This window comes from Lynx canadensis, chromosome A1 (assembly GCF_007474595.2).
Source record: "Lynx canadensis isolate LIC74 chromosome A1, mLynCan4.pri.v2, whole genome shotgun sequence".
Taxonomy (NCBI): Eukaryota; Metazoa; Chordata; class Mammalia; order Carnivora; family Felidae; genus Lynx; species Lynx canadensis.
In genome coordinates, this window is record NC_044303.2 from 147,803,666 (window position 1) to 147,829,389 (window position 25,724).

General features: G+C 35.9%; 1 protein-coding gene across 2 annotated transcripts in view; it reads right to left on the reverse strand.

Annotated features, from left to right (window-relative positions):
* The window catches only part of EDIL3 (EGF like repeats and discoidin domains 3), a 418,218-nt gene that overhangs the window by 350,528 nt on the left and 41,966 nt on the right, over positions 1–25,724 (reverse strand). The window lies entirely within an intron of this gene.

Here is a 25,724-nt window from a genome sequence, read left to right on the forward strand (position 1 = left end):
TAAATACAAATTATTTATATTCTGGTATATAAGATGAAGAGAAGAAAACCCATAATTCAAAATAATCATCACATATAATATTGGTGTATCTTGAATAAATATATTTTGAAATAAAAATATAATTTTAAAAAATACATTTATTTATTTTAAGAGAGACAGTGTGCACGCACATGCATGAGCGGGGGGGGGGGGTGGGGGCAGAGAGAGAAAAAGAATCCCAAGCAGCCAGTTCACCATCAGCACAGTGCCTGAGGCGGGGCTTGATCTCACAAACTATGAGATCACGACTCACGACTTGAGTCAAAATCAAGAGTCAGGCACTTAACCAAATAAGCCACTCAGGCAACCCAAGAAAAATTTAATTTTAACATGTTTCAGAAACGTTTTGAGTGGCATTCTGTTCCTGCCATAAAATTATATGAAGTAACTAATAGTAACCATCTGGGTTTTTTTGACAGGGCCCACAATATTGAAAATGCATGCATATATTTAAATGCATAACTAAAATTAAATAAGAGAAGATTAGAATTGTTGTCACTAAATGAAATATAGCAAACAGCAAATAGCTATCTTAGCACTGATCAGGTTAAAATGTATACCATAATTTAAATTCAAATGGGCTACTGCAGCTCCACAATATATTAAGGGCAAAAATAATTTAAATCTTTCTATCATTATACACGCAGAGAGTATGTTTTTAAGTAAAAATCGTTCCTTTAACTTTTTATGAAGAATATTGACTTTAAAATATTTCAAGACACTAAGAATAGAGACCACAGCTTTGCTATGAATCTGGGTCACACGGCACAAAATGAGGCCTATTTCTAAAGCAATGGGAAGGATAAAGGCTACAATTATGGAAAACGTGGATAGAATCCTATAGCTACCATGTACTGGTGATATTAGCTTTAGGCCAGTGAAGAGTAGCAGAAGATACTACCACAAAATATCGCCATAGGAGTTGAGGACATGCCACTCCACTTCGGTATATCATTTTGAGAAGACACTTGAAAAACAGAAAATACAGTTAAAGGCTTTCTCTGAATCACCCTTATCTGCCTAAAGACAGAGCCTCCAAAAGGCACACGATTGTCTTAAATCCCCTCCCTAGGAGTTTCATCAACCGGGGAGGATTGGCTTTCATCACAAGAGAGACTAGAAGTTGACATCACACCCAGACAAACTGTCCCCAAACTATCATACCTCCCATCCATTCTCCTAAGGGCCCATTTATCTTTCTTGAAAACCATTTACTCTTCCCTAAGAAGACAACATCTCCCCTCCCCATCCCCCTTTCTCTATTAAGATAGTAGCTAAGGCTGAATTCTAGGGCCACCTGTTTGAATTATTCTTTTTTTCTGATCATCTCTCATGGATACATGAGTTAATGCATATTAGTAAATGTCTGTTTTTCTCCTGTTAATCTGTCTTTTAGTACGGGAGGCTGAGCTAAGAACTCAGAGAAAATTACTTTTTCTTCTCTACGTTGTTCATGTAACCTTTCGGATATTATCCCGTTTGCTTTTTCTACAATGTATATAATATCTACCCAGAAGGGTATTTTGAGCACTAACTAGATGATGATTCCAACCAGATGGAAGACTTCCTGGTACATCTCAGTGATTCACAAATTACGTATTAGTCTTTGGAAAGTTTTTAAAAAAACCCAATGCCCAGTATACACCTCAGACCAATTAAATCAGAATCTCTGGGGGTAAGTCCTAGGCACCAGTATTTGTCAAGCTTCCAGGCGATTCCAAATTTGTAACCAAATTGTAGATACTTAGAAAATATCCATATACTAATGATATAGAGAACACAGGGCAGGTGCCCCATTTCGTGTGGCCCACTTGTTGAGAAAGGGATAGAAGACCACAGGTGGGAACCAGAAAGGAGTCGACATGAGGACAAAGCAATTTGAAATGCACAGATCAAGGGAAACGGTAGGGCAATGACTGCAATGACACATTTCTGCTCTCCTAACTGTGACTCGCTCTGCTAGGTCTTTACAGTATCAGAAATATCTGCTTTATCTTCATGCCAAATTTGCTTTACTCCTTTTCATTTTTAATTTAGTGTTTGACTTTCCCATAACAAATGCATGCAAAGGAAAATCTATTTCAGGCTATGGAGAATCTTTTATTAATACAGATGCACAGAAATATAAGCTAAAAGGTTTCTTAGATTTCATAAATTTCACTATGCTAAAATTATTAGGCCAATTTACCCTTGAAGGAAAGAACATCAATCTTTCTTCTAAAACACTTTGAAGATAAAATGTCATCATTTAATCTTTTCCTCGTTATCTCTCCTGTTCTATAAGGTGAAATATTTTAAATACATATAATATAATTTTTCTATAATGCTACAAATAAGACATTATAAAACATAAAATCTTGAAGAGTCTTCAAGATGATAAACTTTAAAATCCACTCCTAGCTTAATAAACATGTATGCTTATTTAATTTGCTAAATGAATAAGCCTCCAGTATCAAAGAAATCTCAAGAAAATTATCCTAGCTCCATTATTTCAAGTAGTTCAAACAACTTAACTTAAAATATAAGTACCATTTGAATTTTATTTCTTTTATAGCAGTTGTAGAAACTGGATAATAAGGAGTGTATGTGATGTTTACTAAATGCTTTTCTATTACAATTTTTTTTATTTTATTTACTTTACTTCTGATTTAACAGAATTTATGGCTATGACTACAAAGGTAAGAGGTGAACTGAACTATTTCAGTGAACTTGATCATCTAAAGTCAATGACCCAGCTGAAAATACTCATGTTTCCCAATGATAGAAATAATTGCCTTGGACTCTACACTTTGCTGTTTAGTTTAAATATAAAATAACTTGAAATTCATATATGAGCTATCCCCAAACTCTTATAATGACGAAAGTTTTATAATCATATCTATTTACATCTGCAGCAATTCAGAAAAATCATGCAGTTCATTCAACTCTTAATTCTTCAGAGGAAGAAGCTGAGATTTAGATAATTTAGGTCATACCAATTCGTTGTAGAGTTGAGATTAGTACTTAGGTCTCATAATTACCAAATCCAGAGTTTTTCATTTGTTTATTTGGTTAAATCAATTATCCCCTTTCATGCTAATTTTTTTTAAAGAAAGATAAAATACCTTACTGATTTTAGTGTATCTATGTCAAGGAGGTTATTAAATAAATTTAATGTAACTAAAACTTATTTTTTAAAAAGGTGGCTGTATATCATTTTCTTGTAATTGAATCTCTTTAAATTAATTAAAAAAGTATACTGCTTGAAAGAATTATTCTAAGAATTTTTTTAATACTTTTCTATCTGAAATGAATGACTTAAAAACGTGGAAAGCAGCACTGACATCACTAAAAGATTGTCAGAAAAGCAGAAGTTCAGACCCATTCAAAATCCAATTGATAGGTGTCTGCACTTTTTATTTTTATTTATTTATTTTTAGAGAGAGAGTTTCCTCTTATTTCATGCTACCTTCTTTGTTTAAGTTTATTTATTTTGAGAGAGACACAGAGAACACAAGTGGGGGGGAGCAGAGAGACAGAGAGGGACAGAGAGAATCCCAACCAGGCTCTGGGACACTGTCACCACAGACCTTGATGTGGGGCTCGATCTCAGGAACCCCAAGATCATGACCTGAGTAGAAATCAAGAGTTGAACACTTAACAGACTGAGCCACCCAAGTGCCCCTAGGTATCTGTGTTTTAACCAGAGCCCTGGGAATTTATATGTCCACTGAAGTTTGGAAAGTATGGCAACCAGCTCTAATCTTACCCAGGGAAAGGGACATAAAATACAATTGATTAGCGGGAGGAATTTCGAACAACCAGAAATGGAAGCTGAGGCCTGCAGACTTTATGAAGATCTCATAGTTAATCTGAGGCTGAATCAGAAGTCTTTGGCTACCCTATCATCCTGTAAGTCCTACACAATACCAACTGCCTGTGATAGGGAAAAATCTGTTATAAGATGGCTGACAGGACTAACAGAAAATTCCAATTCCCAACGAAAGACTCCCCTTCCAGATTCTTCTTCCTATCCACTGGCCAAGCAGGCCAACTACTAAGGCGGAATGCAGAAGTAACATACTATAAATTATTCCCTCTGCTTACACTGGGGGCTCAGACCTCTGGAGAATGATCTACTCTGAGCCTGCAGGTGTGAAATAAACCTCCTGCCTTCCAAAATCTCTGAGTGCCGCTTGGTTCTTCCAACCCGGTGATCCAGACCAGGTTCTTCAACACCTTGAAGCAGCTCTTTCCCTCCTTCCTGATAGTAGAAGCAGGGACAGCAATCTAAGCCTCAGCCAGCTACAAAGGTCTTGATTCCAAGCAGTCCCACACCAAATACAGGAGAAAAAATGGGAGCTTCCATCAAGATTTCTTCCACAGATTGATGCCTATAGGAAGAAAGGCTCAGGAAGGATATACATGTGACTATACCATTTCTTGTAAATAACCGGGTGTGCTGACTTTCTGGTGGGGAATCTTTACCAAGAAAAGAATCCCCTTCTAATACACATGACTACACCATTTCTTTTAAATACCGGGTGTGCTTTCTGGTGGGGAATCTTTACCAGGAAGGGAATCTCCTTTGGGGCGCCTGGGTGGCTGAGTCAGTTAAGTGTCTGACTTCAGCTCAGGTCATGATCTCACGGTTCATGGGTTCATGGGTTCGTGAGTTCCAGCCCCGCATCAGGCTCTGTGCCGACAGCTAGGAGCCTGGAGCTGCTTCGGATTCTGTGTCTCCCTCTCTCTGGTCCTCCCCTGCTCACACTCTGTCTCTCTGTCTCAAAAATAAATAAAAAACATTTTAAAAAATTAAACTAAAAAAAAAAGAAAGGAATCCCCTTCTATTCTATTTCCCTGAGAATTTCTGACACAAATGATTTGAAGGTTACTAATTATTTTCTGCAACTATTTAGATGATTTTTTTGTCTTTTTAACATGTTAATGTGGTGAACAGATTTTAAAAGCATAGGCCAGATTATATTCATGAGATAAATTCAAGTTTGGTTATGCTGTATTATCTTTTTTCCCACATTGCTTTAATTTTTACTCAAATTTTGTTTAGGTTTTTTGCATTTATTTTTATGAGTGAGACTGTAATTTTTTCTTCTCCAACTATTCTTGACAGATCTAGGGATCAAAACTATACAAGCCTCATAAAATAAAATGAAGCATTTTCTACTTTTAGGATGATTTCTCTAAAAGCTATGCATTAACCATTAATTATTTTCAACAGTTTGGAAGTTATTCAGATTTGACAAATGTATTTTACTAGAAATGTGTTCATTTTATTTCTCCAATTATCTCTTTATTCTTTGTAGTAACTGCAGTTATGCCCATGTCTCTCCTCCTGATATTGCTTATTAGGGCCTTGCCTCTTTTAACTTAATGAAACTTGAATGAGGTTTTAACAGTTATCTTAGGAATTTCAAAGAACCAACTATTTACTTTTTGACCCTATTTTTCTTTATTTTATTAATCTGTGCTTTTATTGTCATTATCTTTTTAATTCTAATTTGCTTGGATTTATGTTTTTTTTTATTATATGATATTTATTGTCAAATTAGTTTCCATACAGCACCCAGTGCTCATCCCAAAAGATGCCCTCTTCAATGCCCATCACCTAACCGCCCCCCCCCCATCAACCCTCAGTTTGTTCTCAGTTTTTAACAGTCTCTTATGCTTTGGCTCTCTCCCACTCTAACCTCTTTTTTTTCTTTTTTTTTTTTTTTCCTTCCCCTCCGCCATGGGTTTCTGTTAAGTTTCTCAGGATCCACATAAGAGTGAAAATATATGGTATCTGTCTTTCTCTGTATGGCTTATTTCACTTAGCATCACACTCTCCAGTTCCATCCATGTTGCTACAAAGGGCCATATTTCATTCTTTCTCATTGCCACGTAGTACTCCATTGTGTATATAAACCACAATTTCTTTACCCATTCATCAGTTGATGAACATTTAGGCTCTTTCCATAATTTGGCTATTGTTGAGAGTGCTGCTATAAACATTGGGGTACAAGTGCCCCTATGCATCAGTACTCCTGTATCCCTTGGGTAAATTCCTAGCAGTGCTATGCTGGGTCATAGGGTAGGTCTATTTTTAATTTTTTGAGGAACCTCCACACTGTATTCCAGAGCGGCTGCACCAGTTTGCATTCCCACCAACAGTGCAAGAGGGTTCCCGTTTCTCCACATCCTCGCCAGCATCTATAGTCTCCTGATTTGTTCATTTTGGCCACTCTGACTGGCGTGAGGTGATATCTGAGTGTGGTTTTGATTTGTATTTCCCTGATGAGCAGTGACGTTGAGCATCTTTTAATGTGCCTGTTGGCCATCGAGATGTCTTCTTTAGAGAAGTGTCTATTCATGTTTTCTGCCCATTTCTTGACTGGATTATTTGTTTTTTGGGTGTGGAGTTTGGTGAGCTCTTTATAGATTTTGGATACTAGCCCTTTGTCCGATATGTCAGTTGCAAATATCTTTTCCCATTCCGTCGGTTGCCTTTTAGTTTTGTTGATTGTTTCCTTTGCTGTGCAGAAGCTTTTTATCTTCATGAGGTCCCAATAGTTCATTTATGCTTTTAATTCCCTTGCCTTTGGGGATGAGTCAAGTAAGAAATTGCTGCGGCTGAGGTCAGAGAGGTCTTTTCCTGCTTTCTCCTCAAAAGTATGGCCAACTACTCTTTGACAAAGCAGGAAAGAATATTCAATGGAAAAAAGACAGTCTCTTTAACAAATGGTGCTGGGAGAACTGGACAGCAACATGCAGAAGAATGAAACTAGACCACTTCTTACACCATTCACAAAAATTAACTCAAAATGGATAAAGGACTTGAATGTGAGACAGGAAACCATCAAAACACTAGAGGATTTAGGTTTTTTAACCTAACTTCTTAAATATAATAGCTACATAATTTTCATTTTTTTCTTCTTTTCTAATAACTCTACTGGTTACACATTTCCTTCTAATTCTTTCTTTAATGCATCCCCCAAGTGGACATGTAATAATTTTATTACTCATTTCAAAGCATTGTATAATTTGCACTATTACTTTTTTGACTTATGAGGTATATTTTTTAACGTGGCTTTAAAAATTTCCAAACATATGTTTAGTAACTACCTCATATTATTATTATTATTATTATTATTATTAACCTTATTTATTCATTTTGAGAGAGAGTGTGTGGGAGGGACAGAGAGAGAGAGACGGGGGTGGGGGTAGAATCCCAAGCAGGCTCTGCACTGCCAGAGCAGAGCCCAATGTGGAGCTTGAACTCACAAACCGTGAGATCATGACCTGAGCTGAAATTAAGAGTCAGACACTTAACCGACTGAGCCACCCAGGTGCCCCATAACTATCTTATATTACTGACTTTTACTAAAGTTATGTTCTGAGAAAACAATCTCATAATACTCGTTCTCAGAAATATGTAGAAACTTGCTTTATAACCTAGAACGATGACAATTTTGGATAACATTTTGTGTATTCTTGAAAATTAGACACACCCTCCATTTGTTGGTGGCAATGCTCTATGTGTCCTTAGATCAAGTTCATGTTGTACATATTTGCTATATACATACTCTTTTTCTGCTTGGTCTATCTGGAATGGAAAGTTTAAAATCTGCTCTGACAGCTGATTTGTCAACATCCTTGTTTAATTTTGGCTTTACATATTTTAAGTATTATTAGTTGATATGAGATCAAAAATGATATATGTTACCAGAAATTTAACATTTTATCAATTTGTAATAACCCTCTTAATCTCTAGTGAGGCTTGTTTCCTTTATGCCTATTTTGTCTAACTTAAAAATTGCTTCATTTTGGTATTCACCAACTATGTATTTTTTCCACTCTTACTTTCAACATTTTTGTATCATTATATTTTGTGTATATCCCCTGTACAGATTTTGCTCTATTATTTCTTCTGACACTCTTCGTTTTTCGAACTAAAGCATACATTCATATTAACTTAGATCACTGATACATTGGGACTCAATTGTACCATCTCACCTTGTGCTTTGAATTTATCCTACCTTTCTGAGGAATATTTTCCTCTCTCTTTTATACTGAGCAATATTCTCCCACCTTCACCCTCATTCCTTTCATTGCCTTGTTTGGATATATATTTCTATTTTTTTTTTCCTTTCAACTGTTACTCTTTAGTGATTGCTTTAGTTTCACTGCCTAGAAATCTGAAAATCTGTATTTCACTCCATGTGTTAGGTTAACCAATACTTTGTCCTTTTCCAGATTAATACAATGACCTTAAATCTTTACCTATTATCACCTATCTCTAGATTTAAACTCAATAACATTCCAGGACTTTGTTTAAAATGTGATTGTTTTTAAGTTTATTTATTTATTTTGAGAAAGACAGAGAGAGAGAGAGCGAGAGAGTGAGCAGTCAAACATGTGGTCAAACATGTGGGGGAGGCACAGAGAGAGAGGGAGCTGCTTGGGAACAAGTTCCATTTTGTCAGCTCAGAGCCCTAGGCAGGCTCGATCTCATGAAGCGTGAAATCATAACCTGAGCCGAAATCAAGAGTCATCAGATGAGTCATCAACTGAGCCACCGAGGCATCCCTGTAATTTGATTTTCTGAGACTGCATATTCTTGTTATGATTTTACACAACCAACATGTGATTAGATTTTCGTCCATGTTTACCTCTTTATTTGCTCACTTTTCCTTTGTGTAGACTTTCCCAACATGAGTATATTCCTTCTACTAGAAATGTACAATTTACAAGTTCCTTTAGTGTCTGTCAGTGCTAAATTCTGTCATTTCAGCTTTTCTGAAAATATATTTTTCACTTGTTTTTGAATGTTAAGTTTGCAAAATATAATTATTAGTTACAAGTCTTCTTAGCTTTTAGAAAATATGATTCAGTATCTTCTCTCTTCAATTGTTGCTAGTAAGAAGTTACAAATAAATCTAATCTTTATTCCTTTGTTGGTGGTTTGTATTTTCTCTCTGCTACCTATAAGATCTCTTTGTCTCTAGCATTTTATAGTTTCATTATGCTGTATTTAAATGCGAATAATTCTTCTTTTCCTCCCCTTCTCCTCGTCCTTTTATTTTTTGCTTTTGTTTCCTGTGCCTTCCAAATCTTTCATTATTTCTAGAAAGTATTTCAGCTACTTTTATCTTCAATATTGTTTCTTTACCATTGTCTGTATTTTCCCCATCTCCATACAAGTCAACAGACATGTATTAGACTTATTTATCCTTCATTCTTAACTTCTGTGAAGTTTTTTATCTCATTTTCTCTCTGTTCTGCAATCAAGATAATTTCTTTAGATATCTCCTCTTGTACCTCAAATGCCTTTTTAATTGTGTCTACCCTAGTTTTTCAGTTTAATGAATCAATTCATTAAAAAAAAGAATTTCGGGGCACCTGGGAGGCTTGGTCGGTTAAGCGTCCGACTTCGGCTCAGGTCACGATCTCATGGTCCGTGAGTTCGAGCCCCGCGTCGGGCTCTGTGCTGACAGCTCAGAGACTGGAGCCCGTTTCAGATTCTGTGTCTCCCTCTCTCTCTGACCCTCCCCTGTTCATGCTCTGTCTCTCTCTGTCTCAAAAATAAATAAACGTTAAAAAAATTAAAAAAAAAAAGAATTTCAATTATTATGTTTTGCATTTCCATAATCTCAATTTAATTCCATTTTAAATATAACTGGGGAATTTTCATAGTCACTTGTACCTTTACTGTCAACTCCATCTTTTTTGGTTTGTGTAAAGAGATTAAAGTAAATATATTTATTTTTTATTTTGCATGTAATAACTTTATTACGTACAGTCTACAAACTTGATTCTGGATTCAAATTTTTTTCATAATAGCTTATTTCTGTTTCATATTATTTTGTTTATTTTTTAATTCCAAGCTTTTTAGGGTCTTTTTCTGTGAGAACACTTAGAGTTGTGTATTTCGTATTTTTTCCCCCTAGAAACATTTTGTATTTACTTCAGTTACACACACTGGATACCATCATCCCAAGACTAATTTATTTAAAATTTTACTCTTGGAGTTTTTAGAGCCACACAGCTGGTATAAATAGCAGGCCCAATGCTCTCTGAAAGGAGAGCCCATGGTTAGGAATTCTCAGGGAGACACATTAGTTTTGTATTTTACCTCTTTCTACTGACTGGCAGATTAAGAAAGCCGGGTTTCTTTCTAGTTCTCCCACTAAGGATAAAGTCCTAAGTCATCTCAGTGTTATATGAGGATAGTGTGTGTGGAGGTCCTGCCAGCACACAAGAGCACTCTAAGAAGGCTTGGAGGTAGTCTGTACCCATCTTCAAATGAATGAATGAATGCCGATCAAAGAGATTTTATTTTCATATTAAATTTTACCACTTCAATAACATTTATTGATGTTCTTTAGAAGTATCATTTCCTGGGGCGCCTGGGTGTCTTAGTCAGCTAAATTTCTAGCTTTGGCTCAGGTCATGACTTCGCAGTTTGTGAGTTCGAGCCCTGCGTCGGGCTCTGTGCGGACAGCTCAGAGCCTGGAGCCTGCTTCGGATTCTGTCTCCCTCTCCCTTTGCCCCTCCTTTACTCATGCTCTGTCTCTCTCTCTCTCTCTCTCTCTCTCTCTCTCAAAAATACATATTAAAAATTTTTTTAAAGGAAATATAATTTCTTTTGCTTTATTAGAGTGAGAAGGGAGCCAAAAATGAACAATATTTTGCAAAAAGGACAGGTACCTGCTTTCTGAAACATGAACTGTAGAAAGCCTGCCATGTGCAATTAAACATTTCAGCCCTTCTTAGTAATCCTCTTCTATAGAACCAGAAGTTCTATATATAGATCTGTTCCTTAAAGCTGTGTCTTAAGATGGAATCAATCCAAGCATATTAGACTTTGTGAACCTTTATGCCACGGTGACATCGGCTGTACCAAATTCCTTCCCACCACTACCACCCACCTCTCCTCCATCTCTATGCTGCAACTTTCTGTGGAAAGATGTGGCTATTACCATAATAGAACAAGCTTCAATACCCTCAAGGGAATAAACCTTTGCATATCCACATTGACTGGTGTAATTCATCTAACTAAAAGCTTTAGGTGACTTTTTATCTCTGAAACTTGAATCTAATATTTCGGAAATGGATAGATGATTCCTATATGCCTAGGGTATCTTCATGTGTATTATAAATGGCTCTACAGAAATACAAAGTTCACCCTAATATCTCCTTACCATGCCTCTGCTTCAGTACGAAAATGTCAAATTTCTTCAGCTCTATGAACTCCAGGATTTAGCTGAGATAAAAAGCCTCATATCGTTCCATCAGTAAAGGAAGTGCAGTATCTTGAATGAAGTAAAATTCAAGTAACTATAGGTGGTTCATATTATCTTTCACAGCATCTGTAAGATTATTTCAGTTGGGAAAAAGAGAAGAGGCAGATACTTGTAAAGTTTCTTACAAACACTTGAAATTTTCCTCAGGGAACTTTCAACTTCGCTGCCGATTTGACCCTTCAGAGAGAGATCATCTTGTAAAAGAACTACAGCTCTTTGCCAGAGAACCCTGCATCGTACCAATGCTGAAAAGCAGTCAGCCCTGGACCTCTCACCAGGTCTGAAACTTCACCATCTGCATACTAACTGATTTGATGCTAAGTGCCTCATTCTGCACATTCTCTCCTTTCAATAAATGCAAAAGTGTATCTGCTTTGAAAACAGGAAAACTGCTACTCAGTTTCTTCTTCTGTTTTTTTCCCCAATAACAAGAGAGAGAAAGGCATAAAAAGGAAAATGACCATTGTTTCTTCTCTTCCATGGCAACTACTTTGTTTGAAAACTTAAACGCCTTACCTACTAGCTGACTGTTATCAACATCTCATACTAACAAGGAAGACAGGGGGAAAAAAAGTAAAGTAAAAGTTGGGCAATTTCCATCAAATGTGTACTTAGGTTTTTCTGTAATACTAAGATTTCTCCTAAATATTCAAGATAAAACACTTTAACTCTTTTTTCTAATTTTGTAAAAGCATGGGATATGATATTTTGATGCCTTACAATGAAAACTACATCTGTTCCTGTTACACAGTCTTTGCTAGGAAAGGTTCCATGAGCTTATAACAGCTTGTTACTTGCATTCTAAGACACTGTGCCATAGTATTAATTTATGTAAGTTTCTTCGAAGTTAGCATACTGATTATATCAGTTGTGTATATGCTTTCTCTTTATTTCTGTTTGGTAGCCTGTTGCTACTCAAAATCAACAAGCTATTATTGGTATCAATTTGGTTCTTCATTCTACTATACAAATTATTTGCTGATTTCTTCTAGTAATCATCACTTATCAACATTTTTAATAATAACGGTAAAGACAACTGATAAAATAATAAATACAATGATAAAGTTACAACAATTAGGATTTTTTCAAGCATTTTCACGTAGCCATTCATAACAATATTGTCAAAAAAAAGGGTCCCTATTTTCGCCTTTGCACAAAAGAAAACCACAGACATCTAGATATCAGCTGATCTGTCTGAAATCATACAACTTGTAATATTTTTATACATATTACTTGTTAATTTTTAGAAGAAATTTGATTTCAGGGAGTGTAAAACTATCATCAAATTAATTTCCAAATACCAAATTAAAATGTCTAAATATCTAAATATCTAATTACCTAAAGTTGTTTGTTAGAAAGTAAGTACATAATTTTCCAGACACATATTTATCTATTATTAAATTCTAATACTGACCTTCAAATAACTAATTCGTCCCCAACATATATAAAATACAAGTAAGTATGAGCAACAGAAAGACAGTTTCCCAGAAAACTACCAGTTTCTCTGGTGGTAACTAGCTGCTTTTTCTTTTCAGTTCAAAGAAATCTCGGAGCCTGGAGCCCTGCTTCAGATTCTGTGTCTCCCCTTCTCTCTGCCCCTCCCCTGCTCTCTGCTCTCTCTCTCTCAAAAGTAAATAAGCATTAAAGAAAAAAAAACAACTGGTCTATAATGCTTGGAACTCAGAAATGTAGAAGAGTACATCCTGCTCTCATTTAGAAGACAATAAACAAGCAAGAGTGAAACATATAATAGACATAGGCAGGCTGCAGTGCGCACTGCAATGAATTACCAGAAACATTTCCTGAGAGGTAAAATTTGTCACATTCATGTTTAAGTACTCAAATAATTTAGATAATAAAGCTTGAGGATGGTTAATTTCAATGTTTAAACTGGTAAAATCCATATTTTCTATTGGTGCACATTTTCTTTTCCTTCAAGTCAAAGGACTCTTTTTTATGGAATCAAAAATAGAATTAAATTGGCTATGCAATTATAATGATAGGATTAGTATAATTATAGCTCTCAAATTTATTCTCAAGATCTTATTTTTAAATAAATTAAAGTTACATATTTTATATATTGTGATGTCCATTCCCAGCAAGACAAACTAAAAGGAACATTTTTTTTAAAATATTATCCTCATTAATGGGATGTTTTCTCATATCCAGCTATGTTCTTTTACCTGTCTTTAAAGAGGAGAGTCAACAAAAATATCATCTAGATGACAATACAAGCTTACAAAAAATGTGGTCAACATTTACAATACAGAGATCAATTATCAGTAAAATTCCCTATGTCTTTTTATTTATAACCCAGCCTCTCAGTTCTGCTTATCTTTTAAGTAGACAGGGCTAGTGGGAAGGCTCCTGAAGGACTGTACACCCACCCATGGTCAAGATCACCCTCCCTGGGTAGCAGAGCTGTCTTCAGTTAAAAACAATAAAGAGTACAGTTGGTTCTTTACTCCCAGAATTTTGTAAAGCAAAGACAAGTGGATCAGGAAGGAGTTGGCATTCTAGCCCTTAGAGCAACTTCTCTGTTGTTTTATTTCATTTTGTTTCCTCACTATATTTACCTTCAAAAGAGTTTTTTAAATAAGAACAGTTAAGTAATTATTTCTCTATATACAATTTTCCTTTAATGGGAGGATCGACCTGGGTACAGGGGCTATTCATTTAGATATATTTATTTTAACTCCTCCTGCACATATCAGAATTTGATCAATGGATTGATTCTCAGTCAACTATATGAGCTCAATGAATTACTGAATTACTCATTTCTAGAATTAGGGGTAAACTGACAGATATGTTATGAGGTAGGATACATCTCACCCTTAGAAAACCTTACTGAAAGTCTCCAGCCAATTGGTAGAGGGGTACTGTCTGACTGATAAAAGAGGAAAACCTAATATCACACTCATTCCCAGAAAAGAACATGAACAAGGGTATTGCAATGGTTGATTTCCAAACAAGTTAAACCTTGCAGCACATAAAGAGACTTCAAGATAAAGTACTGATCACAGAATTTGAGTTTGCAGTACATGATTTCATGAGCTTATACAGTTGTTTCTGTTACCGGACTTAACAGGACCCCTATCCTTGCAGTCACACAGAAGACGTGCCAGTGTCTTCAGGCACCTGGGTGGCTCAGTTGGTTAAGCAGCTAACTTCGGCTCAGGTCATGATCTCCGAATTCCTGAGTGCTGACAGCCCGGAGCCTGCATCCTGCTTCAGATTCTGTGTCTCCCTCTCTCTCTGCCCCTCCCCTGCTCAGGCTCTGTCTCTGTCTCTGTCTCTCTCAAAAATAAACATTTAAGAAAAATTTAAAAAGAAGAAGACAAGCCAATATCACAAATGGCAGAGACCTAAGGAACTGTGAAAGGAAGGTTTGGGCCAGTGCTGGTGTTTAATGGCAACAGGTTTAATAAGTAAATCAACAGTTCCTCAAAAAGCTATGCTGAACACAAAAAGCTTCTTAGGGTTGAGGATCACCTTGAAACTCTCATCAGCATATTGCAGAATGGGGGCAAAACCTGTCTACTTATTTCTTATTGCATTGAAAAGAGGGATAATTAGGCTGTTTTAAATGTGTTTATAGATGATATAGGTAGGTAAGTGACAGATACACAGATATAGACACAGATGAATAAAAATAAGAAGAATTGAGAAGTATAAAGAAAAAGGAGGGTGGCCAGTGAGAAAACAAGAAATGTGCTTTTTTTTTTTTTTAATTGTTAAAAGAAGACACAGAATTATACTAAGGCTCAGGACTAACTTCCTGCTGACATATGATTATGCCGTTTAGTATCTCACCTTATTTCGGGTTGTGAATTACTCACTTACAATCAATTTCTCAAAGTTGCAAATATACCTGACGATCGAGAGTTGGAGCTTCTTAACAACTGGAGCTATGCAATCCACTTTCTTAAACACCTTAATTTATCCCCACTTGAAAACTAATATCATTCACCTTTTGTACAGGGGTTGAGAGGAGTTCAGTTTTTGATAGAGGAGAAAACTAAGAATAAAAACTAATTCATGTGAAAATGAATAAAGATCTCAAATAGCAAATACATGCATTAACACATACCCTATTTGTTAAAGGAACAAGCTAGTAATGTAACTAAGTAGATAAATACGACAAAGTCTGCAATACTCATCCACTATAAAAGAATCATGAGATAAATATATTTTTTTAGTCAGACCACTAACTACTATTTCTATAGGGACTTTTGAAAATAAATTATTATATGTATTCAGAAACCATTAAAATTCAATAGCAAAATAATTATAAACATTAGAATATCACTAAATAATATATTACTTGTGTATGCAAATTGAAATTTATGTATAATAAATTAGATAATAAAAAGAGAATGCATAGCTTCCTAGGGAGGAACAAAAGGAAATTAACATTTCACTGGGAAATATTTTAGAAAAATAGTCCATAGAAACAGAAATGTTCACAATAAAGTGATTAGTTATGGTTTCCTTAACAAAAAAAATCTAAAGCACAAACTTAATGAAAGAATTACTTCACACTGAAAGATAAATTTCAATGTCAATAAATAAATAAATAATTGGCGGCTATAGGTTTGTTTAGAGTATAAAATTCTCTCATTCTAAAATTTTGTTTTTCCTTTTTTGTTTTTTAATGTCTGAAGCAAGTACTCTTCATTTATCAACAGGACCACAAGGCTTTAAGTTAAATGTATAATCCAGTACAATGCTGAAGTCCATAAATATACCAGTATGTTCTATTTCCTACTATAACATACTCAATAGGGAAAAGACACAGACATAAACTTTTCCCTCAAAAAAATAATCAACAAAAATTAATAACTTGTGTTTGGAGTTCACATTTGGAAGTATTTCTGAATGCTGACTGATGGAAGATTAAGGAACCAAAAGTGCCAAAGACAGAACCTTTTATGTGCTCAGGGAAGCAGCACAGCGACCATGACTCCAAAAGGGCAATAATTGTACAATATGTTTCTTCCTGCCACAGCACACTGTGAATTTCTTTCATTCTGAATCTTTTCACGTAACAGGAATGATGCCCTTGCATAGGGGCCATATGGGATGAATGAAATATTTTATTCTTCAAATACTGAAACAAGAAAAAAAAAAAAGAGGGAAACTTTTTCTTACAAGAAACCAGTTTCTACTACCTTTTTTCATTTCAAACTTAGTCCAAGCATCCACATTCAGAATTTGTTGCCAAAGTGCCCCGATTCATTGTACCTTTTCAGTCTCTGACTTTCAGTTTCCTACCTGCCCTTTCAGAGATATAAACCTGCCGATTAATTTGGCAGATTGTTTATTGAATCCATTTTATGTGCTGGGCAAAAATGGTGAAAACAAACCTGGTTCCTGCATTCACTAAGCTTAGTCTCATCATCGTGAAATCCCATTAATTTTTAATGACACCCTTAAAGGTTATTTTATTTTATTTTCACTTTATTATCCTTTGCCTCAAGTATCATCTTCTATGTCTTCCTAAAACCGTCTCTTCCTTTAAAGCCTCCCTCAATAGATACTATTTTGTTTTGAATACTTTAACCACTAATGAACATTTAGTTCACTTGCCTTTTCATGCGATAAAATTTTAAATTAAATTTGGGTCAGAGGACTGTTAAATCCTTTCCAAGTGCTATTCTCCAGATGAGAAAACATAAAATAACTGGGAGATAAAATAAATAAGAATTTTATATAAAGTAATACTTTTTATTTCAATTCTCACTCATGATTCTTGTAGTTATACCAAAATTGAGAAGAGATCTTCTAATTTCTTTAAATGGAGTCTACAAATTGTCTTTCCTAGTTGTGAATACCAGCAGGATATCAGTCTTGTGAGGTGGTCAGGATACCACAAGCTGTGACTGAGAGAGGCTCTGTAGGCAGAGTACCTTGAGGAAAAGCCCATTTAGTAATCACAGCCTGGATCTAATTATGTATAGGGGTCAAGGGCAGGTCACCCCAAGTGGGCTATTCTGGCATGAAAATTATTTTGAGCCAAAGGCAATGGAGACCCTTGAGGCTCAAGAGAAAATTTTGTCCTTCCCTTAACCACAGAGAAGAATCTAAATTGGGGGTCTTTCCCAGAATAAAAGTTATTACCGGAGATCTATTTTATGAGTGACCCCTCTGTATGGAAAGGCACATGTCTAATTACCAAATGTCTGCTCTTCTGTGAATTTATTCCTTCCCTTTGAAGTCCCAGACCCCTACACCCTTTGCCCCAGTTCAGGATAACACATATACATCAGTTCACCTGTCTTTGGAATTTCCATGTCTATGTGTACTCCTCAAACTTAAGTTTGATTTTGCAGATGTCATGTAAATTTGACTCTTAGTCCAGCTAGAAGGACATTGAAGGGTAGAGGAAATGACTCCTCTCCTACACAGGTATGGATTCTATAAACACAAAGTCATCCCACTCACAGCCTCAATGTACAGGGGCTTTCCACATAATAATCATCTTTCTGGCCTAGCACAAAATCAAGTAAGTGTTTCATTCACCGACATGATTTTCTGGCGCAGTATGCCAGTTAGCAGTTTGGGTTCACTATGAAGATCTGAATATGGTTGGGAACAAAAGTCAGGGCAATGGGGCTCCTTCCAGATTAATCTGGTTGAGTTCTGTGATGAATCCTCACCCTGGACTCAGCGGTGCTGTTTGTCTGTTTGTTTGTTTGTTTCTAAGCTTCAGCTCCTTCTTCAGACAAATGGGAATAATAATGCTATCTACCTTGGAGAGATGTGAGGATCAATGAGAAGATGCATATAAATATCCAAATGCGGCTTCTAACGTGAGTAAGCCACTCGTAACTGTCTGCCCTCACCATTGCAATGTGACTCATTTCCACTGATTTTAGTGGGAAGTCATGTGTTTGGGGACATTCTGCCTCCAAGATCCATTAAACTGGACATCTTCAAATATATTTATTCAACAAATAGTAGCTATTTAACTATTTTACAGTATAAAAGCCATCTAGGAGGTGCAAAATTACTTCACTGCAAGAACAGTAACAGAGACCAGGATTCAGATGTTGAACCATTCGCACACCAGTCACTGGGTGTCACACAGTAAATCTTAATTTTAAACCATAGTAGTAAATGATGTGACAGTCTATGAGCAGCATAGATAAATTAAGAAAAATAAATTATCTTCATTATTGGTTAATAAGTAAAATAACTGAATCCGTGACAAAAATTCCTCTGTGAGAGAGAAAACAGACGTTTTCATGCAAAACGTCCTACTATGTGAATGTGGACAAATAACACTGGTCTTATTTGCCTGGCAAATAAGAGGCTACTTGTGCCTAAGTGAACCATCAAGTCAGGGCAATGGGGCTCCTTCCAGATTAATCTGGTTGAGTTCTGTGATGAATCCTCACCCTGGGTTCAGGGGTCCTGTTTCTCAGAGAGGCCGAAAGTTTCATGTCTTCCTCCTCTGAAATACCAACTCAAGTTTGGCATCTTTAAAGTGCTTCCATAAAGTGCCTTGCTCGAGTTTTCTTTCATGTTATTGTTCATACCAGGAGGCATGAGCTTGATCTTTTTTTCTCCTTACTGACTAGAACAGTGTACTAGAGAGGGAACCAAGAGTATCAATTAGAGTTCTCCTACACCAATTTGTTAGTAATTATGCAATTCTAATCAGAAACCAGATATTATAGAAAAAGAATTCCTTCTTTATAATTCCAAATTTAATAGCAATATTTCACTAAAATTTACAGTAGGCTTTCATTACTGCTCTTAGTTTACACAGCGACCACTTCTATTACTCCCCATGACTTTTTCAGTCACTTCTAATCTTATGCCCTTGGTTTGTGATTCTTTCTATCTTCTTCTAGCATAGCCACCATATACTCAAAGTGTTTTGTCTGAATTATCTTGCCCATTCTACATCTCTTTCTATGTATTAAAAATGTTTCAGGGCTATGGAGGAGGGCACCTTTTGGGATGAGCACTGGGTGTTGTATGGAAACCAATTTGACAATAAATTTCATATATTGAAAAAAAAATAATAAAAAATAAAAATGTTTCAGGGCACCTGAGTGGCTCAGTTGGATAAGTGTCTGACTTTAGCTCAGGTCATGATCTCATGTTTTGTGAGTTGAGCTCAGCATCGACATCATCATCGGGCTCTCTGCTGTCAACAGCACAGAGCCTACTTCAGATCCTCTGTCTCCCTCTCTCTCTGCCTCTCCCTTGCTCTGTCTCACATGTGCACTCTCTCACAAATAAAAATGTTTCAAAGGTTACATGTTTCCCCCTTCCCTTTCTCTGGCAAGGGCTTTACAGCCATACTATCTGTTTAATTTTGGACCTACTCTTTCCTCTTCCTGACCTCTTGTCACTGAAATCTCTTCTTTTCATTATCCTTTTACTGGCATTATTACACCCTCCATTTACCCCAGGTTATTTCTCCTTTTATGGCATGTTATTTGTACTAAAAGTCAAGCTCTAACCCACAGACTGAATGTGTTAAGTGGTGACCTTCATTGGAAAACACTTGCATAACAACTATTTTGAGTCATTCCTTAAAAAAGATTCTGAAGATATATTTAAAAACAAAAGAAAGCAAAATACCTATGGCCCTGTCCTTTAACTCAAAGTACAATCAAATGGAGACTACAACTTGTAAATAAATAATTATAAGTGGCATTAAACAAGAAAGGTTTGCATGCCTTAGGAAGACAGTGGAGAACAGGAGTATGGGTTAGATAATATTTGAACGGACTTTTGCATACAAATAAAAACTTAATGAATAAGAAATCACAGGAACTGGGAATACAGCATTTGAGATGGTGGGGCTAGCATGTCCAAAGGCTCAGAAGTATAAAAAGGCTTTACGTGTTGAGGTCTATGTGTAGTAGAACAGGAGGGTGGAAAACGAGGGTGGGAAAGGTGAATGGGGATCAGATCAAGAAAATCCTCATATGTGATGCTTATGAGATTTCTTCCTGGGCACTCTGATCTGTCTGTGAGGATTTCAGGCACAGGGGATATCCACAGTGTAAAGGTAATTATTGGGACAGTATGGAGAATGGATTAGAGGAGGTTGAAACATGATTGAGAATTAATGGCAGTAATTACAATAATCCAGGCAAGAAATAATGAGAGTCTGGGTCAAGGCAGTGAGAATAGTGATAGAAAAAAAGGTAAAATAGAGGCGATTTTTAAAGAAAGTTCATTGGTAGGCTCAGTAACTTTAACTGGGAAGAGAGGGGGTGAGGAAGGCAATTCATAAAGTATCCTTTGATTCAGGCTTAGTCCACAGGGTGGATGGTGGTGGCTTTAATTTAGATACATTTCGCCCTTTATATTGTTGAGAGAATGCTAAATATCACTATAAAAATAACAATGTTCTATTAACTTCATTTATCTTACATAATGTAAATAATTCCAAAACAAGATACCAAAGACATATCTCCCCTGTTTTCCCTTGAAGTGAGATCTCAGCTCACAACCCTAAGATAAAAAAATTTAAAAATTAAAAATTAAAAATTAAAAAAACTTTGAAATGTAAGGAACTTGTTCATTGTCACTTACCTAGTAAGCAGGAGAGCTAGAAATCCAATCAAATTCTCGCCTAGGCATTTTTCTTTTAATTATAGGGACTACATACAGTTGCACAGGCTGTTTAGTGCACAAAAGTATCAGGGCAAGTGAATAGACAGGAAATGAATTCCAGTCTATGATCCACTGGCTTAGCCAGGCACACTGACCCAATCCTGCATATAAAATTTCAAAGAGCTGCCTTTCCCTAATTCATAAAAAAGTCTTTCTGATAACCAGCTGTGTACCTTCAGAGCTTCTTTGAAGAGTCCATTGTTCAAATTTGTGCAAAGTTACCAGAATCATCTATGATCTTGAGGTGGCCCTCTTTATCTGTTGTATTTTAAGGACTCTCTCTATCTAGGTACAGGTTGAAATGCTTTGGCAAACAGTAAAGGGAAACTATCACAAAACTGGAAACAAGAAAAGAAGGGGTAGGAGTAACTCTGAATTCTGTAGAGTTTGTATGTATTGAGTTCAAATTTTCCTGCTCTCAATTCTAAATGGTTGCTACACCCCCAAATTAGAACACATAAGCAACTGATAATAAAAACTGTAGCTATTCTAAGGTGACTAAAATTAATCACAAGATAAATGTACTATATATTAATATATATTGCTCCTTTGGGGAATGACTGTTCTGAAATTAGAGCAAAAATCAACACCAAGGGCATGGATCCAGAGCATGTGCATACAGAATATGATTCAGATATGACAAAGAATAAAATTCCTTTTCCCTGACACCATATAGATTTTATTTTATATTAACTACAAATTTATGACTAAATCACTATATTCAGGGTGACCTTTAATATTTTCCATAACAATTTTTAGTCATGGCAAATGATAAATTAGAGAAGTGATTTCTTCTATAATGATGCAAATATTTTATCCTTAATATAGAACTATAATCTCTAATTTTATGCTAAATAAGAAATCCTACATAGGCAATATGCAATATTATGCAAAAACTATGAAATTGTCCTTTTTCATATCATAATAAATATGAGGCTATTAGTCACCAACTTTACAAGAATATACATTTTCTTTTCTGTTTGTGACACACCTCTATGCTTCTTTGAAGTTTCATACCTATCAAATACTGATCTACATACTTAGATATATACATGTAAGTGTCAAATAATTGGATACAGAAACATATTTAAGAGCTCATTCTAGATTGCTCCACAGGGGCGATCACTACTGAAAGTTATACTAAATCTGCAGGGGACAAGAAGGAATAAGAAGACTATTCCTTGAGAAGCCCATTTCTGCCTGAATTTCAGTGGGTCTGTAACTTGCTTTCGCCAACAGAATGCAAACAGGTGTGACATAAGTGGAAATTTTAGAAAGTATTTGTACTGGCTTTTGTTGGCTTCCTGCATGCCTACCACTTGCCATTAGACGACCACTCCATGAAAAATAAGAACCCATGAAGTAAATATGAATTGAAGTAACAGCCTGTGGTCAAGCCCAGCAACCTATCACAGGAAGAGGATCTACCCAACTGGGCCCAGTCTAGATCTGTATACCAGTCCATCTGCTACATATGAGCAAAGAACTGTTTCTTGTTTTTGAGCTATGAAGTTTGTCAGTATTTGTTACACAGCATGAGTTTGGCAACAGCAGACTGATACATTAGCCATATAACCTTAAACAACATATTAATTTCTCTGGATCTCATTTTCCTCATTTGTACTAAAGAAAAATGGTTGGTACATGATGATATTACTTAAGTTCAATGGTTGTTGTGAAAATCAAATGAAATAAAATATGTAAAATCACCAGTATAGTGCCTTAACTATCTAACTTCACATAAGTAGTTTAACAGGCAGGTTGGCCCTTCCTCTGCTCCATATTAACACTACTGTGCATTTTCTCTTGGCCTTAAAATGTCTCATGACAACACCCAACATCATTAGGGTGGGTAAGTAAAAGCTTCTTTCACTTTCATGCATTGTTCTCAAATTAAAGAACTTTTATAATGATATTTTCCCATCTACTTACATGGTTGACTTATTCTCTGAGATATGCTATGTTTTAAAATATTTATGATAACTTCCAAAAAAAATTATGATACTGAATTTATTGCTTTTTGCAACTACCTTTAAAAAAATCCAGGGGCGCCTGGGTGGCTCACTGGGGTGCCTGGGTGGCTCAGTCAGTTGAGCATCTGACTTTGGCTCAGGTCAGGATCTCGCAGTTTGCGAGTTCAAGCCCCATGTCGGGCTCTGTGCTGACAGCTCAGAGCCTGGAGCCAGTTTCAGATTTTGTGTCTCCCTCTCTCTGCCCCTTCCCCACTCCTGCTCTGTCTCTCTCTGTCTCTCAAAAATGAATAAGCATTAAAGAAGGTGAAAAAAAAGAAAAATCCAACATGTTAATGTCAGATATGTCTATTATTTAATCTTAACTCCAGCATGAACCTAGAATGCTCAATAAAGTACATTTAAAAGATACTTACAAATAAATGACTTCTAACTCTGATGCTTGAGGATACAACTTAAGAATTTAAAAAAGAAGGAATGAGAAAATCCTAGAGATTTTTTTAAGTCTTAATTTATTAAAATATACTTAATGAATGAATTCTTTTGTTCAAATTTTTACAAAATAATTATTTTAATTTCTATATGTATAAAAGAAAATCTAAAATACATTAAAAAGAAAAAAATGTTGTATAGAAGAAGAAACACATCTTTAATAGTGGCAAATTTTCTGATGTATACAAATATTACATTTCATAACATTCAGACTATTGAAGGACTTTTTTGTTGCTTTGCTTTTATTTCCTTTCATCACATCATAGATAGTCATCACCTATGAAAAAAGAGAACTTACTCCTAATTCCCAAGTAAACTAAGAACAATACAATTTGTAAACTTCTAATTTTATGGATTTCATACATGTAAATTAAACTTTTATATTAACAACAGCAAACAGTGGTTCAGAGCACTAGCTCTAGAATTAGGCAGCTCTGCCCCTTATAAGCTCTGCTCCCTTGGAAAGTTATTTAGCTATGAAGTACCTTGGGGGCGCCTGGGTGGCTCAGTCAGTTAAGCGTCTGACTTTGGCTCAGGTCATAATTTTGCAGTTTGTGAGTTTGATCCCTGCTTCGGGCTCTGTGTTGACAGCTCAGAGCCCAGAGCCTGCTTTGGATTCTGTGTCTCCCTTTCTCTATGCCCCTCCCCTGCTCATGCTCTGTCTCTGACTCTCAAAATAATAAATAAATATTTAAATTTTTTTTTAAAAAGTAAGTATCTCAGTTCCCATATCTCTAAAAGTAATAGCGTCTTTCTTATTTAAATAATGGGAAGCTAAATTAATTGATATGTGTAACCTAATTAGAGCCTGGCAATTTGAATTAGAAAATAATATTCTTACTCACATGGAATTTCACAAAGGGAACATTATTATGTATATTTGCATACAATAGAACTCTATTACTTTAAGTAAACATCTCTGGTTTTGAATTCATCTAGAATGACAATCCCTATAATATTTCAATGTTAATGGCATGCCCATTGTGAGACTAACATTTGGTAGACCTACTCTTGGTCCCTCCCACCCACAACCACCTTTCAATTGTTACATTAATTATAAAGACTTTTCTAGTCTTTTCTTGCCAATAGGACAGAGATCAACTAGCCTACAGGGATGATTTGGTCCCTCCACTATTCTCTATCAATTTTCAATTCTCTCCTTACTATTCAAGTCTGTTCCACAGCCGCACAAATTCTATTTCACTTTCTTAAAGGCACAATATTTCCTCCTGTCACAGGGCTTTACCTGATGTGCTCCATAATTCCCATACAGACTCCTCCCTTGCCACTATGTCACCCCAATTAAGTAAACTCCTTTATTCTTCAAGGCTTAGCTCATGCCAACTCAAGGAAGACTTACTTGAAAGCCATCCTCATCCCTGCCCCCACAAAAAGCCCTTTCTGAAAGCACTGAAAGGGAGTAGAATTTGCCACCTCAAAATATGCCATTCTGGCAGAATTATTTTAGGCTGATTGCTTTGACAAGCTGCAGAGAAAGGAGAAGCTCTGAAAATCAAGTGGAAGTTACCCTTTTGCAGGGTAAATTTACATTTATAAGGGAAATCTCCATTTGTAAGAGTGTCTCTTTCTCTGTACCAGGGAAGAAGGATGACTAAATCTCTAGAAACTCTTATCAATAGAGAAGGCAGTGATTCAAATGTCCATAACAACCAAAACTTGGTTTACTATGCATTTCCTAGAAACCTCCCATAATTGGCCTTCTCCTCCCTCCCAACATCCTTTGTCTTTAACTGAAGATGATATTTAAGGCAGCAGCTTGGGCCATTTTAGAGAGTTATTCAGTTTTCTGGAGTATCTCTCGTATATAGGAGGGAGACATGTTTTTAAATTCCTGTTTTTTTTTTTTTTTTTTTTCTGTTAATCCTTTATTAGGGGGGTGGGGAGTGTCTCAGCCAAGAACGTAGAAAGGTAAAGGAAAAATTATTTTTTCTCCTCTACAGCATCCATTACATTTACTTTCAGCTTACATTCATTACCTGATTACTGTTTATCTTCTCTGACAGATCATCAAGGTTGGTATCAAAACACATCTTTTTGTTAAAATAGGTTCTCACAAATAGTTATGGAATTAGACACATTTATCTTTTATTTCCCACACAGCTCAATATTTTGCACACAGCATGCACTCAATGCATATCCCAGCAAGCATTGAATGAGCTCCTACTATGTGCAATATTCTAGACCGGGGGTAGATAGAGCAGTGAACAAAGGACAAAAAAAAAAAAAATCCTTGCACTGATGGATTTTATATTCTAGTTGAATGAACAGCTGCTTGACA